An 11,012-nucleotide genomic window follows, 5' to 3' on the forward strand; every position below is an offset into this window, starting at 1 on the left:
CAGTTATCTGAGAACCATCATCATCATCATCATCATCATCATCATCATAACTCTATTCTATTCTGACCAGAACATATTTATATCGCATGCTATGTGGGATAAAGACAAAAGAAGGCACAGCAGCACCTCTTTGTGTTCCCTGAGTCCCCCAGGGGTCACCTTCCATAATAAATAAAAAATAAAGAGTTACTTGCATTTGATTTGATTTATCTTATTTCTGCCTTAAGCGTTACGTCTGAACCTTTCATCTTAGAATCCAAGTAATGACACAAAGGACAATGTTTCTATCATTTTCTATCAATCTATCGGGACATTTGAGCATCTAAAAAGCCGAGTCACCACTTGAACAATATGGAGGGCTCAGCCCATTGCTTTCAGGATGCTCTAGGTTCTTGGACTGTTTGTCGATGTTTACCATGATTTACTCTATATCTGAGGGCAATTAACAAGACCTTATTGACTCGATATATTATTGCAATAACATGTATACCCTATTATTTCATTGTTTTCCTTGTTCATTATACTGTAATCCTCCAGTCAATGTGGCTGTGCATCGCTAAAGGACATCACCCTAAACGTGATATTAAACAGCCAGGTGTTAGCATCGCCTTGCTTAAAAGAAAAGTAGGCTGCAATCAATTACCAATGTGTGAACTTATTTACTATGTATATCCAAAACAATGCTACCAGATTCCAGGTTAGGGCTCTCGCCAGTGCTTCTTACTTCTTATCCCTCAGTTGTCTGTGTGCACTGGTCTCCAGTACCAGCCGATGGGGCGATCGACTTTGATACCTGAGACCTTTCACCTTCGTTCCACCCACTGTGTGTCTGTCTCGCACTAGCTGCACATCTCGGTTATAATAATAATAATAACAATACATCTATTTTATATAGCGCTTTTCCAGGTGCTCAAAGACGCTTTACATGACAAAACAAAACTATTGGCAAAACAAAAAAACAGAACAAAAATAATAAAAAAAAATTAAATAAAACCAACAGAATTAGAGGTCAAAAGCAAGATTGAAAAGGTGGGTTTTGAGGGCTGATTTAAAAGATGTCAGGGTGTTTGCATCACGGATATGGCTGGGGAGGGCATTCCAGAGGGAGGGGGCAGCAGCAGCAAAGGCCCTGTCGCCCCAGGTCCGGAGCCTGGTCGTGGGAGGTGTTAGGAGGTTGGCATCTGCAGACTTAAGGCGACGGGTGGGCGTGTGACGGTGGAGGAGGTCGGACAGGTAGGGAGGGGCAAGGTTGTTGAGGGCTTTAAAAGTGATGAGTAGTATTTTAAATTGTATCCTGTATTTGATTGGAAGCCAGTGGAGGTCGTGGAGGATAGGGGTGATGTGATCAGAGCGAGCGACGGGTGGAGGTGAGCATGCGGGCAGCAGAGTTTTAAACATATTGGAGTTGATTGAGGATAGTGTTTGGTGAGCCATAGAGGATGCTGTTGCAGTAATCCAGTCTTGATGATATGAATGCATGAACCAGTGTTTCAGCAGCGGAGAGTGATAGGGAGGGGCGGAGACGAGCAATGTTCCGGAGGTGATAGAAGGCGTTTTGGTTATGTGGTTCACATGGGGGAAGAAAGAAAGGGTGGAGTCCAGGATGAAAATGGTTAGAAATGTCTGTCTGAAAGTAAGGTGGTAATAGTTGGATGAGTTACACATTTTGAGATGTATAGTCTATTCTGTGTGCATACATTTAAAAATAAAATAAGCTAAGAGAATGTTTGTAGTTATTTTTTTATATTCATACTCTTACATCTGTCCCATGGCATGGCAAAAGTAAAATAGATTAAATAATAAACTTTAGCCATTTTAGCCATCAGTTGTCCTCACTTTTCTGGCTAAATAGGGTTTGATTGATTGATTGAAAACTTTATTTAACAGATTGCAGAATGGGTACAATACAGTACGGCTCAATACACACAATTGTTAAGGGGATGCAGACCAGAGAAAGACCTTCGTCTGGTTTACATCAGGGTCCCCCATTTTCAATTCATAATGACATACACAACATACAGATATACAGATATATATCATGACATTTATGACATACAGATATACAGTACTGTTTGCCAGAGATTGTCTAAAATATATAATACTATATATATATATCACTGATTGTGGCTTTACATTGAGTAATTTCACTGACAAAGGAACCAATTCCAAGATTGACTTTATAATTCCTTATTAAAACCTGCCAACCCTGGATTGACAGGGGCAGTCAATTGAAGCCCAAATTCAGCCATCCACAACATTATTTTTGGCCCTCCAAAGGTTTCCAGAGAATGATGAGGTCTTCCATTTTGATGACATCTAACTATATTTGACTACTTAGTTTGATTACTACAAGGGATACACACTGATCTTAAACCTGAGACACTGTTTTTACTTGTTCAATTATCAATGTCCTGTCACATTATTTGGCCCACTACAAATGTTACATTTTGGTCCTTGGCTCTCCGCTCCATGTCTAAAGGTTTGGGCATCTCTGGACTAGAGAAAAGATCAATTGATTTGGAGGATCTAATTTAATTGTAATGGATGGTATGGGAGAAAAGTATGATATGCCAAACTATTCCCAAGTGAGAATAACAATATAAATTATTTAAAATAACAAACTTTATTTTACAAATTAAAGGTGCTATATAGATAACATTCAGCCACTAGATGTCGCACTAGAGCACCAGCATGTCATTTATCAAATCAGGTGCATTCCACATGGGGAAATGGGAAGTAGGGAGGGGATACATGCAGTGGTCATGGGACGGGGTTGCACGCCGTTCCACCTCTTTGAGCAGGAGCACGCGCACGCACATGCACAGATGTGCACGCGCATGCACACAAGAATGCGTTCCACTCGACTGCGCCAAGTACCCACCTGGCTACTTTGCATAACAATAGCTCAGGTCGTCAGGTGTGTTCAAATACTACAGTTGGACCATTCACCACAAAACCTGTGAATGAAATGTGTTACATTCCATTCCTAGAGCCAATTAGGAATCGTCTTTATTCGTGAGGGAACCTTTATGCACGTGACGTCATTAAAACACAGTGCAACCCCTTATGAAATCACCACTGCTCATATGTGACTCGGATCTGTTTTTCTTTTCATAACCGCGTGAACTTACATGGAATCTGGTCTTTTCTTTTTTGATTCGGGCCACTTTCATAATGTGGTCCTAAATCAGATACAGGTCTCATTTGATTTAATCAGCTGGCCCCCACTGCACATCGATTTATAAATTAAACCGTAAACCGTGACTTCAGTGTCCTCCATGTCATGTATGTTGTGTATGTCATAAATGTCACTATGAATTGAAAATGGGGGACCCTGATGTAAACAATACAAACGTCTTTCTCTGGTCTGCATCCCCTTAACAATTGTGTGTATTGAGCCGTACTGTATTGTACCCATTCTGCAATCTGTTAAATAACGTTTTCATTAATTAATTAATTAATTAATTCATTAATTAATTAATTAATTCATTAATTCATTCATTCATTCATTCATTCATTCATTCATTCATTCATTCATTCATTCATTCATTCATTCATTCATGTTTACGTCCATCATCATCGTTATTGTTCAGTTCGGGAGTGGGACCAGTTCACACTGGAATCTGATACAGGCCACATTTTGAAAATAATATAGCATAATATATCTATAATATATCTGGATCTGAGCAATAAATCCGAATCGAGCACTAAAGGTTGCAGTGTGAACGCTGCCCTGGAGAGATTCTTCAGGGTGTCTGAGACCACATTCTATTATCCTTTGTCATAGAACGATTCATTAGGCAGAGATTGCTTGGGTCTGTTTTCAGCTGACGTGACTCTCGTGACTCTCACTGCAGAACTGAGCAGCTCAGACTAAAAGATGATATAATACATTTGGGGAAAATCGCACCACTAGCCCATATGGAAAATATTTTAATATTATAATAATAATAATAATAATAATAATAATAATAATAATAATAATAATAATAATAATAATAATAATAATAATAATAATAATAATACCAAAACTCTTAAGTAAAACATGGCAGTAAATGCACACATAATCTACAATTCTGCATGGTTTCTCCAGGTGTGTGTGTAGGCTCTGTGGAGCATGTCGATGATGGTCTCTCCAGGTGTGTGTGTATTGTGGAGCATGTCGATGATGGTTTCTCCAGGTGTGTGTGTAGGCTCTGTGGAGCATGTCGATGATGGTCTCTCCAGGTGTGTGTGTAGGCTCTGTGGAGCATGTCGATGATGGTCTCTCCAGGTGTGTGTGTAGGCTCTGTGGAGCATGTCGATGATGGTCTCTCCAGGTGTGTGTGTAGGCTCTGTGGAGCATGTCGATGATGGTCTCTCCAGGTGTGTGTGTAGGCTCTGTGGAGCATGTCGATGATGGTCTCTCCAGGTGTGTGTGTAGGCTCTGTGGAGCATGTCGATGATGGTCTCTCCAGGTGTGTGTGTAGGCTCTGTGGAGCATGTCGATGATGGTCTCTCCAGGTGTGTGTGTATTGTGGAGCATGTCGATGATGGTCTCTCCAGGTGTGTGTGTAGGCTCTGTGGAGCATGTCGATGATGGTCTCTCCAGGTGTGTGTGTAGGCTCTGTGGAGCATGTCGATGATGGTCTCTCCAGGTGTGTGTGTAGGCTCTGTGGAGCATGTCGATGATGGTCTCTCCAGGTGTGTGTGTAGGCTCTGTGGAGCATGTCGATGATGGTCTCTCCAGGTGTGTGTGTAGGCTCTGTGGAGCATGTCGATGATGGTCTCTCCAGGTGTGTGTGTAGGCTCTGTGGAGCATGTCGATGATGGTCTCTCCAGGTGTGTGTGTAGGCTCTGTGGAGCATGTCGATGATGGTCTCTCCAGGTGTGTGTGTATTGTGGAGCATGTCGATGATGGTCTCTCCAGGTGTGTGTGTATTGTGGAGCATGTCGATGATGGTCTCTCCAGGTGTGTGTGTATTGTGGAGCATGTCGATGATGGTCTCTCCAGGTGTGTGTGTAGGCTCTGTGGAGCATGTCGATGATGGCGTCCTCCACCCCGAGCTGTTGTAAGAGCTCTATGCAGGTAAACAGGCCTACAAGCTGTTGGAAGAGATCTATGAAGGTAAACAGGGGTTTACTAAAAGTACCACGTCGACCTGACAATTGCAAACCAAAGCAATTTACATTTAATTGAAGTTTTTAATTGAAGTTTAAAAACAATTGTAACCTTTTACAAAACGACTAACCTTCCTACTGTCTTATACTATCATGCACTCGTCCTACTATACTAATATGTCTCTATAGGCACTCAACACTGCAGCACCCACGTTTCAACACTGTTTGATGATCATTGTTACTCACAGGGGCGTAATTAACGGGGGGGGACGACGACGACATGTCCCCTGCATGTTTTCAGAAGGCAGTTACTGTCCCCTGCACTTTTTTACCGTCCAAAACAATGTTACACGATAATAAACGAAGGAGCAACGCAGCACTAGGACCACACGGAAAACTGCTAGTTCCTCTGACGACCTGAGCCATTGTTATGCAAAGACAAGTAGCCAGGTGGGTGCGAGGGACGAGTCGCATTTTTGTGTGCACGCACCAAGTACCCACCTGGCTACTTGTCTTTGCATAATAGCTCAGGTCGTCAGGTGTGTTCAAATACATAGGACGGAACATAGATATCTATAGAACACTAGATAGCTTAAGGCGGACTCACCAGCGTCACTGAACCGCCGCCATCTTGTGAGGGTCAGCCTTGAGTGAGAGTGAGTGAGCTGCACAGACAAAAATACTCGTAACTCGCTGAAATATTGAAGGATTTACAAACGGGTTGGTTTGCTAGAAACATCAAAGATGTAGTTATGATACTGCATACTTATAAAAAAAAATTTAAGATGTTTTTTTTTACAAACCGCTTGAATCATAGCCACGTTAATAATGCTTGTAATAAACCAAACCGTTTGTAAATCCGTCAATATTTCAGCGAGTTATGAGTATTTTTGTCTGTGCAGCTCACTCACTCTCACTCAAGGCTGACCCTCACAAGATGGCGGCGGTTCAGTGACGTCGCTCTCCATTGGCCGGCAGCGCGGGCAAGCTATCTAGTGTTCTATATATATCTATGGGACGGAACACACAGAGCTCCCTGCCCCCTCCCCTCAAGGTTTGGTGTGAACGATGGTCTGTGTGATTAAAACACAGTGCAACTAGGTATGACATCATCAAGGCACCACTGACCACGTCCCCAAATGTGTCCCCTCCACCATTGAAAACAAAATTACACCCTTGGTTACTCAGCTGTAAGAGTTGTGCCCTTCCTGCTGACTTGTCGTACAGAACCTGTAAGTGGCAGGGGGCGGCTACGTGGTGCAGTGGGCAAGGCGCTCACCTCGAATACTGGAGATGCTGGGTTCGCGTGTTCGAGCCCAGCGCTCCACATTGCTTTCAGTTTAGCTGGTCGGCCGTACTAATACACATTGGCCGTATTAGGGGGTGGGAAACTGATGGGTGGGGATCGAGCGTTGTGGACAGCGACTCCTACAGGTCGGTTGGTGCGCCTGCACAGTAGAATCAAGAAGCGACGGGGGCGGGGCCCCTCCAAAGCACAGACCCCTGACGCTGAAAGATCAAGCCGCGAAGGTGGAAAGATGCAACGGCTGTTACCTCGAGTATCGGAGGGGACTCGTGCTATGTATGACTTAGTCCACATTGCAGCCGGCTTGTGGGAGGCATGAAACAGCGTTTGAAGACAGGGGAGGGTTGAATTGGACGAGACAAAATTGGGATGGGAGAAAAATAGAAAATTGGATAAAAAGTGGATAAAAAAAAAGAACCTGTAAGTGGCTTTGAATAAAAGCGTTCAGCTAAATGACAAAATGTAAAGAATGTAACCTCTACTCCGTATAGACCTTTGTTCCCCCTGACTTCACTGTGAAACGTCTATTCCTGCTCACTCTCCGTCAGTAAACGAACCCGAACCGGCGAATCAAAGACGAAACGAATTTAAAGTGCAAATTTTCTTTTTATTCTGATTTCATTTTACAGCAGAAATTATGTAAAGCATTCAGAAGACATATTCCACATATAAGGGCAATTCAAAACACTTCGCATGGCCTCAGCAACAAAATATTCGTTTAAAAAAAACATCTCCAACAATTGTAGTGATGCCTCTGCATGCACAATGGTCAAAGGAAGGAGGGGGAGGGGCCTACAAAAAAAGAGGGATGGAGAGAGAGAGAGATAGAGAGCGCGCATGGAGAACACAAGGAGGGCAGGCAAGGTGAGAGCGTAGCGGGGGATGAAGAAGAGAGGGGTAGAGGAAGAGGAAGGTCTAGCCGTGGAGGGTATCTATAAGGGGGTCTACCATTAGAACATGCAAGGTGATGTCGGGCCATGCTCTGTTAAAACAAGGCCTTTTTTTAATATCATTCATCTCTAGTTTGCAACCTCCGAGGTCAGAGGTCATCTCTGAGTGTACATCTACCGGCTGTCTCCTATGACAACTTGTCATGTTTCACTTACTTTTGTTTTATTTTCGTTTAAATTTTTTTAGTTTTTTCAACTCTACAATATATATATACTTATTATATATATATATGTTTTATTTTTTTCTAAGTCACCATCAGAACATGAACGAGGTTTATTGCTTTGTGTGCGAGTGTGTCGAGTGTGTACGTGTCACCAGAGCCTCTTGTACGTCTGCTGTGTCTCTTTGTGACGGATGATGAGGGGAGGGGGGGGGGGGGGGGGGGGGGAGGAGGGGGGGTGGGGGGGGGTAGGAGGGGGGGGGGGGGGGGAGGAGGGGGGGGGGGGGGAGGAGGGGGGGAGCGGAGGGAGGAGGGGGGCAGCGGAGGGGTTGAAGTGATGGAGAGGATCACAGCTCATTTGAAACACATACATACACACACACGGGCACACACACGAGCACGCACACACACACAAGTGCACACACAGACACACACACACACGCTAGAAATGCTCCAATTATTCGATAGAATCAGAATCAGAATCAGAAGACCAGGCCAGAAGCTCAGTTTCTGATCTCACTCAATAAGGTGGAGCATTACTAACACACACACACACACACACACACACACACACACACACACACACACACACACACACACACACACACACACACACACACACACACACACACACACACACACACACTAGTAGTTATAGGACCATGTGTGTCAGTAGGACCATGTGTGTCAGTAGTAGGGTGGTCAGTAGGACCATGTGTGTCAGTAGTAGGGTGGTCAGTAGGGTCCTGTGTGTCAGTAGTAGGATGGTCAGTAAGGCCCTGTGTGTCAGTAGTAGGGTGGTCAGTAAGGTCCTGTGTGTCAGTAGTAGGGTGGTCAGTAAGGCCCTGTGTGTCAGTAGTAGGGTGGTCAGTAGGGCCCTGTGTGTCAGTAGTAGGGTGGTCAGTAGGACCATGTGTGTCAGTAGTAGGGTGGTCAGTAGGGTCCTGTGTGTCAGTAGTAGGGTGGTCAGTAGGGCCCTGTGTGTCAGTAGTAGGGTGGTCAGTAGGACCATGTGTGTCAGTAGTAGGGTGGTCAGTAGGGCCCTGTGTGTCAGTAGTAGGGTGGTCAGTAGGGTCCTGTGTGTCAGTAGTAGGGTGGTCAGTAGGGCCCTGTGTGTCAGTAGTAGGGTGGTCAGTAGGGTCCTGTGTGTCAGTAGTAGGGTGGTCAGTAGGGCCCTGTGTGTCAGTAGTAGGGTGGTCAGTAAGGTCCTGTGTGTCAGTAGTAGGGTGGTCAGTAGGGTCCTGTGTGTCAGTAGTAGGGTGGTCAGTAGGGTCCTGTGTGTCAGTAGTAGGGTGGTCAGTAGGGTCCTGTGTGTCAGTAGTAGGGTGGTCAGTAAGGTCCTGTGTGTCAGTAGTAGGGTGGTCAGTAAGGCCCTGTGTGTCAGTAGTAGGGTGGTCAGTAGGGTCCTGTGTGTCAGTAGTAGGGTGGTCAGTAAGGCCCTGTGTGTCAGTAAGATGGCTGTTCACTCCACCCCCCCTCTCTCCGTTCTTCAACCCTGAGTAACGTCTGAAGGAGAGCTTTAACTCGTCCCAAAGACATAAGCGCAGAGAGAGGGAGTGTGGTGGTGTGTTTGTGTCTCTGTGTGTGTGTCTCTGTGTCTCTCTGTGTGTCTCTGTGTCTGTATTTCTGTGTCTCTGTGTCTCTCTGTGTGTCTCTGTGTCTGTATTTCTGTGTCTCTGTGTCTCTCTGTGTGTCTCTGTGTCTGTATTTCTGTGTCTCTGTGTCTCTCTGTGTGTCTCTGTGTCTGTATTTCTGTGTCTCTGTGTCTGTATTTCTGTGTGTCTCTCTGTGTGTCTCTCTGTGTCTGTATTTCTGTGTGTTTTTGTGTCTCTGTGTTTGTGTGTCTCTGTGTGTTTGTGTGTCTCTGTGTTTGTGTGTCTCTGTGTGTTTTTGTGTCTCTGTGTTTGTGTGTCTCTGTGTGTTTGTGTGTCTCTGTGTGTGTGTATCTGTGTGTGTGTGTGTATCTGTGTTTCTGTGTGTTTTTGTGTCTCTGTGTTTGTGTCTCTGTGTGTTTGTGTGTCTCTGTGTGTCTCTGTGTGTGTGTGTGTATCTGTGTGTGTGTGTGTTTTTGTGTCTGTGTCTCTGTGTTTGTGTGTCTCTGTGTTTGTATGTCCCTGTTTGTTTGTGTGTCTGTGTACATGTACGATTCAGAGAGATCCAGACTTAATGTGGTGAGTGTGTGTGTTTGAGTGAGTAAATGATAGAGAGAGAGAGAGAGAGAGAGAGAGAGAGAGAGAGAGAGAGAGAGAGAGAGAGAGAGAGAGAGAGAGAGAGAGAGAGAGAGAGAAAGAAGAAGATAGGAAGATGGGGGGGGGGGGGGGGGTCACTAAATTAATATTTTTTTCTGCTGGGAAAGGTGTTATGTTTAAAATGCCGGAACAACACTTCTGGGACACGACAGTTAAAAAGAACACGTCCATGCAGAGAAACACACCTTTCTTTCTTATCGGGAACTTTGAGTCTTGTTTGACGGTGGCTTTATCGTAACACAGCGGTCGAGCTCTAAGTGTCGTTTTTCTTCTCTCTCTCGTACAAATACTGCAAGACGGACGCGCGGTGGTGGGTATGTGGTGAAAAGCGATAACCGTAATTTTGCTAACTTCCGTGCCGTGTCCCGCCGTGTGGGCATTCGGTCACACCCGCGGACAGACCGGTGGGGTTTTATTTAAACACTGTTCCTGGAGCATAGTCATCAACATTAGGAAAATAAATAGGGATCTGTTCACCTTGCGGAGGACATACATTGCATGGTTCCTGATAATTAGCTTGCACTTTTTTTTCTGTTTGGTGAGGCAGGCACTTTCTAAACGGAGCCGTCTAGAATCCGGGTCGTCCCGCACGACCGCGACTGGAGGAGAGAGACTGAAGACCTATAGATATGTAGAAAGTGGGGCTGAGTTGGGGGGAGACATTCTCTTTTGAAATAGAGCGCATTTTTAGGCAGGAGGCGCCAGGCTGGATCAACTGCAGGTCTGTGAGAGTGGATCGTTTTTTTTATTTATTTTTTAATCTAGTACGTTTTTTCGGTCGTGAAGTACAACCTCACTGTGAGGCGTGTGGCCCCCTCTGTTCTTAACAGATCACCTGTCATCATCATCATCATCATCATCATCATCATCATCATCATCATCATCATCGATAGAAGCCCGTCTCAAAGGAAACCTTCTAAAGATGCAGGAGGTTTATGAACTACAGTAGTATCACTAGATTCTATATCCCGTATAAGCTGTGTATAAGTTGCCTCTGTGTGGCTGTCTTCTTGTGATCTTTTGAGATATTATGGGATATGCCCCAACATGACATTATTGGGAGGCAGAAGTAGCGTTCATGATAATTGGCACCACTGGCAAAAAGGGTTTAATTTTTGCTAGCCAAGAGAAGAGAAGAAGAAGAAGAAGAAGAAGAAGAAGAAGAAGAAGAAGAAGAAGAAGAAGAAGAAGAAGAAGAAGAAGAAGAAGAAGAAGAAAAGAAAAAAGCACAAAGTGTAAATGTTTC

The sequence above is a fragment of the Notolepis coatsorum genome, assembly GCF_963971535.1.
Source record: "Notolepis coatsorum genome assembly, chromosome: 6".
Lineage (NCBI taxonomy): Eukaryota > Metazoa > Chordata > Actinopteri > Aulopiformes > Paralepididae > Notolepis > Notolepis coatsorum.